This window comes from Myotis davidii, unplaced genomic scaffold (assembly GCF_000327345.1).
Source record: "Myotis davidii unplaced genomic scaffold, ASM32734v1 scaffold453, whole genome shotgun sequence".
Lineage (NCBI taxonomy): Eukaryota > Metazoa > Chordata > Mammalia > Chiroptera > Vespertilionidae > Myotis > Myotis davidii.
The window spans coordinates 1,540,673-1,546,125 of NW_006285234.1; the positions used below are offsets into that span (position 1 = coordinate 1,540,673).

Genomic DNA, 5,453 nt, shown 5'->3' on the forward strand with positions numbered 1-5,453 from the left:
ACGGTATGTGGAATGAAGTGGGCGGGCATCGGGAGGCCACTATGGCACGGGGCAAGCACTATGGGCAGTCTATCTGAAGTGTACCTGGCGTATAAGACGACCCCCCACTTGGAGGCATATTTTTCAGGGCCAAAAAATCGTCTTATACGCCGGCAAATACGGTAAGTTTAATATTTGTTTACGGGGCTTAGGGGGATAAGCAGTTAACATTTCTATGTTGTGAAACACAAATCTTAAATATGCCATTCAATGAGTTTTGACAAATGCATACACATGAATAATCCAAACTCCATCAAGATCATGAACATCATCATCATAATAAACCATACACAGTTAAAGTGTGCAATTTGCCCTAACCGGTTTGGCTCAGTGGATAGAGCGTCAGCCTGCAGACTGAAAGGTCTCAGGTTCGATTCCAGTCAAGGGCATGTACCTTGGTTGCGTGCACATCCCCAGTAGGAGGTGTGCAGGGAGCAGCTGATCGATGTTTCTAACTCTCTCCCCGTCTCTGTAAAAAAAAATCAATAAAATATATGAAAAAAATAAAGTGTGCAATTTGATAAGTTTTTTATGTAGATACCACCACAATCAAGATAATGAACAGATCCATCAAGTCCTAAAGTTTTCTCATGCTCCTTTATAATCACTCCCTTCCACTCCTGATTGGTCACCATGGGGCAGTTCTGATTGGACAGGGCAGGTCTTAGGCGCTCCCTCACAGTCATCTAGGTCACAGGGGTGGGCAAACTTTTTGACTCGAGGGCCACAATGGGTTCTTAAACTGGACCGGAGGGCCGGAACAAAAGCATGGATGGAGTGTTTGTGTGAACTAATATAAATTCAAAGTAAACATCATTACATAAAAGGGTACGTTTTTTGTTTTGTTTTTTTAGTTTTATTTATTTCAAACGGGCCGGATCCGGTCCGCGGGCTGTAGTTTGCCCACGGCTGCTCTAGGAAGACTTAGCAAGCAGAGCCTAGTGCCAGCAGCTCTGCTTGGTATACGGAGCACATGAGAAGCCCCTGCCAGCAAACAGTGGCTCAGCTCTTATTATTTGTAAAATGTGGGCCCTTGGTTGATCATGGGAATCCATCTCAGCAGATATATTCCTTCTCGTGATTCACAGCCAATGAATCTTCTTAGGTTCCACCAACCAATAGAAAGGTTGGTATTTTTCACCCATAAAGCTTGGAATTTCACTCCTAAAGGGAACACAGCCAACATATTTCTTTCTAACTATATGTAACCTTTGAAAATTGGAGACAAGACTATATATTTCTGCCTTTGTTTGTTCTCTTCCTCTGAACATGGCCATTAGGTGGACATGAATGAATATGCTTTCGGAACTATCTAGTAACATTCTGTAGAGTTTTCACTAAGCAGCCGTTCGCGTTGTACACATTTCTTTAGCCATGCGCTATATTACCTATTCATTTTTTCATTTAAAATCGTTTCAAAGAATATTAAGTATTTGACAATGTGCCTATGTATCCATTAACATGGGAAGCCACTCAGATATATTTTAAGATTAAAACAGAATCCCATCTCTTTCTAAATTTAACCAGATGAAGATTTTAAACAAATTTTATGATGACTTCTCTGGATAGAGTTTTCCCTTTTTTGCCTCTATAATTTTCTAATTGTTTTACATTGAACAAGCAACTGACATTAACAGTGAGAATGACTCAAAATGTCTTACACTCTACTCTGTAACTTAATGTGTTTGGGAAAGAAAAATCCCTTCTCCTGGAGTAGCCTGGCTAAAAGCTATAGCAAGAAAAGGGGGAAAAGTAAAAAAATGCTAATGCTGGTTTTGCAGGAGAAAAATGTTGTAATTATTTGTATTGGCCAAGATTTTCAATTACTTATGCTCTCGTCTGCTACCAATTCCACTGAAAATTGGCAGCCGAGTAAATAAAATTCTGGCCATGTGCAGTCTGTGCCCAGGTTTAGATTTTAGCGAGATTTCATCTTTCAGGGAGATGTTTGAAAAATATTAGCTGTTTAAGTGATGTGACAATAGTTTAGTAGCAGGCAATTTACTGCAGTGATTTGGGATTGAAGAGATCAGGTAAGCAAATCCGCATGCGCTCTCCAAACCCAAGAGAGAATATATACGAACGAGATGGGGAGGAGGGGAATATTTTGAAATTATTGTTATTAGTTACCAGTCTTTGGATAAAGACAGCTCCTTTACTAAACAGGGAGAAGCAGCAGGAGCCACAGTTTTAATATTGTCATCTTCTCCTCAAAATGTACCGAGAAACTTTTTTCCTACAACTTCTCTCCCGCCAGAAAGTTCAAATAAAGAGCGGCACGAGCATTCCTCCGGCGCGTTTGAGGGCTGGACGCGAGGGGACGGGCCACAGCTTTTAACCAATTGGGCGAGGCCTCCTCGCGCGCGGTCCCGCCTAGTCCGTTGGCGAAGGACTAGCCAATGAGAGCGCCACTCTTTTACCCAGCGGCGACCAAAGGAAGAAGAAGAGAGGGTATTGGTCGACGGCCGGGACTGCTGCCCAATAGGAGCAAGCCGCGCCCACGATTTAGGCGGGCAGCTTGAGCGGCTGAGGCGGGGAGGTTGGAATCGGGAGACGTGAGTTCTGCGGAAGAAACGGACTGAGGCGGTCTCGCGAGCCCGACCGCGTCTTTCCGGCTGCAGGTGAGGAGGGCGCTTACCTCTCCCCGAGCCTTGCGCTTCTGTCTCCGGGATAACATCCGAGCTTGGTCGCTGGATGCGGAACGTAGGAGCGCCCCAGTGGAACCCCGCGCCCTGAGAAGGTTCGGGCGCTCTCCGCGGCCCCAACCGTCAGGGCCGAGACGCCGGAATCCCCGCTGTTGCGGGGTTTCTGAGAGGCCCTCGGTCGGGGTGGGGGCGGGGAAGACAGGAAGTTCGAGCGGTCCCGGAAGTTACCGAGTTCGGAGGCGAGTTCGCTGCAGGCCGGACTCTCCCCAGCCCGTCTCCTGGGAGCCGAGCCTGAAACTCTTGGGTTGCAAATAATTGTTCTCCGTTTGAGCGCCGGTTAGTTGCGTCACTTCCGAGGTGACTGAAGAACCTGATTTTTAGTTTTATTTAGCTTAACCTCACAGCAGCACTGCGGCGTACATACTTTTATTATTATTTTACAGGCGAACTAGTGAGGGGAAACCCGCCCAAGGGCCCACCGGTAGAGTAGGTGTCGGAGCAAGGATCTGAGCCAATGGTTGGCCTGCCGGCCTGACTCCCTGGCGCCGCTTCTTGTTTTATTAATTGGGTGCCATCTCGTCCCGGCTAGTTGTGGACACGGATTGAATCTAGGTTACAAAGCTTGGTAAGATGACTAGTGGGAGGTTAACATTTTAAACTCCCAACTCTGATGGCACAAATAAATAGGCTTTTGCTCTAGGCCAGAGGTTTTCAGCTGGTGTGTGTGTGTGTGTCAGGGATTTTTAAAGGATGCAGTACTTGACAATTTAGTCAGGGCACTGGCCTTTTTTCCCCTTAGATTGTCAAATTTATTTTTTCTAAATATATTTTTATTGATTTCAGAGAGGAAGGGAGAGAGAGAAACACCAATAAGAGAGGATCATTGATCGGCTGCCTCCTGCACACCCCACACTGGGGAATCGAACCATGACCTCCTGGTTCATAGGTCCATGCTTAACCACTGAACCATGCCGGCTGGGCTAGATTGTCAAGTTAAAAAAAAAAATGACAATGGCCAACACAACATAGGGGTGTACATATTCTTGAGAATTAGTGTTGCGGGGTTTTTTTCCTATATCTACTCGTAAGTGGAATCCCTGGGTTATAAGGCAGTTCCTTTTTTTAATTTTTTTGAGGAGCCTCCATACTGTTTTCCATAGTGGCTACACTCATCTGCTTCTCATGCTGATTTAAGCCTTTCTGGCTTAAACCTCCTGTTTTCCCACAGCATAGTGTGGAATCAGCTTGCTTCTTGAGGCACATAATCCCCTCTCTTGAGTTTCATCTTTTCAGCCCTACCCCATCACTTTGGGGGAACTGCACTTTTCTAAGTTATCTGTCAGTTTCACATTGCTAAATCTAATGACCATCTTTTCCCCTTAGTAGCAGTGGACACGAGCATTATCTCCCTGAAACATTCTTTTAAGAAATGCTATAACTCTTATCCTTTTCATGTTAGTGCCTATAGTTTTAGTCCTTGGCCCGCTTTTCTTCTGTCTCTCTTCCTTCTTAGATCATTTAATCTCTCCCATGTCTCTTCTGAGGATTCTCAAAGCTATCTACTTTTATGTCAATCCTCACCCAAGGATATTTTTTTTCCATTGACTTTTTAGAGAGTGGAAGGGAAGGGGAGAGATAGAGAGAAACACTGATGTGAAAGAGACACATTAGTTGCCTCCCACACACACCCTGACCAGAGTCACCAGGAATCCTTCAGTCCTAGGACTGACTCCTGGGACTGATGCTTTAACCACTAAGCAAACTGGTTAGGCCTTTTTTTAGAGAGAGAGGAAAACATTGATCCTTGCCTCCTGCATGCCCCCTACTGGGGCGGGGTGGCGAGCCCAAAACCTGGGCATGTGCCCTGACTGGGAATGGAATCTTCAACCTCTTGGTGCATGGGATGATGCTCAACCATATTGGCAGGGCAAAGCTGTCCACTCTTTTCCATCTCCATTGCTGCCACTCTTGTCCAAGCCTTTGTAACCATTTGTTTACACTCCCATAGTAGCTTATAAACTAGTCACCTGGTTTGCAATCTTGCTTCCCTAAAGCCCATTCCTAACACAAGAAGAAGCTCTCTATAACAAGACCTTCAGCGATAGTGTCCTGCCCCATCAGGCTCATCCCATGTTGTCTGCTCTTCCTTACTGTACTCATTACACTTGTCTGCCTGGTTTCTCAAATGCACCAAATCCATGCTTGCCAGGGACCTGTGTACTGATTTCCTTCTGATACTTCCTTGGCTCTTATATGGCCAACTTTGTTTAATCCTTTACTCCTCAGCTCAGTTCTGTTCTTTCTGAGAGGCTTTCTCTTACTATTGTGTCTGAAATTATGCTTTTTGTCTCCGACTCTCAAAACCAAATACCACAATGTCTAATTTTCACATTTATTCTCCCATTTTCTAGAATGTAAACTCTGTTATACAGCGTCTTATCTGTGGGGTGTCATATGTAACAGTGCTTAATAAATATTTGTTAAATGGAATTAGAGTTGGGAAACAATGAAAAGGATGGAGTAAATAAAGGTTACTTAACCTTTTTGGAGAAATAAAGTAATTTCCACTTAGTAATTGAATTAATTTGGTAAATGTCCATATTCAGGTCATGACAAAGAACTGCAAGAGGTCTGGGATATTACTTTCAGACTCAATAGTTCAATCCCCTTATTTCTATTTAAGAAGATCGTACTATGGTCACATGACTTCATGTTTTCAAAGGATGACCTGGACAACTATTTGTGCTTGTTATGGGGGGGGGGGGGGGG

The 5,453-nt window shown here is 44.5% G+C and overlaps 1 protein-coding gene across 1 annotated transcript in view; it reads left to right on the plus strand.

The window, feature by feature from the left end:
• The window catches only part of RFWD3 (ring finger and WD repeat domain 3), a gene marked incomplete at its 5' end in the record, with an annotated part of 36,703 nt that overhangs the window by 1,735 nt on the left and 29,515 nt on the right, over positions 1–5,453 (plus strand). The gene's annotated exons all lie outside the window — the stretch shown is intronic.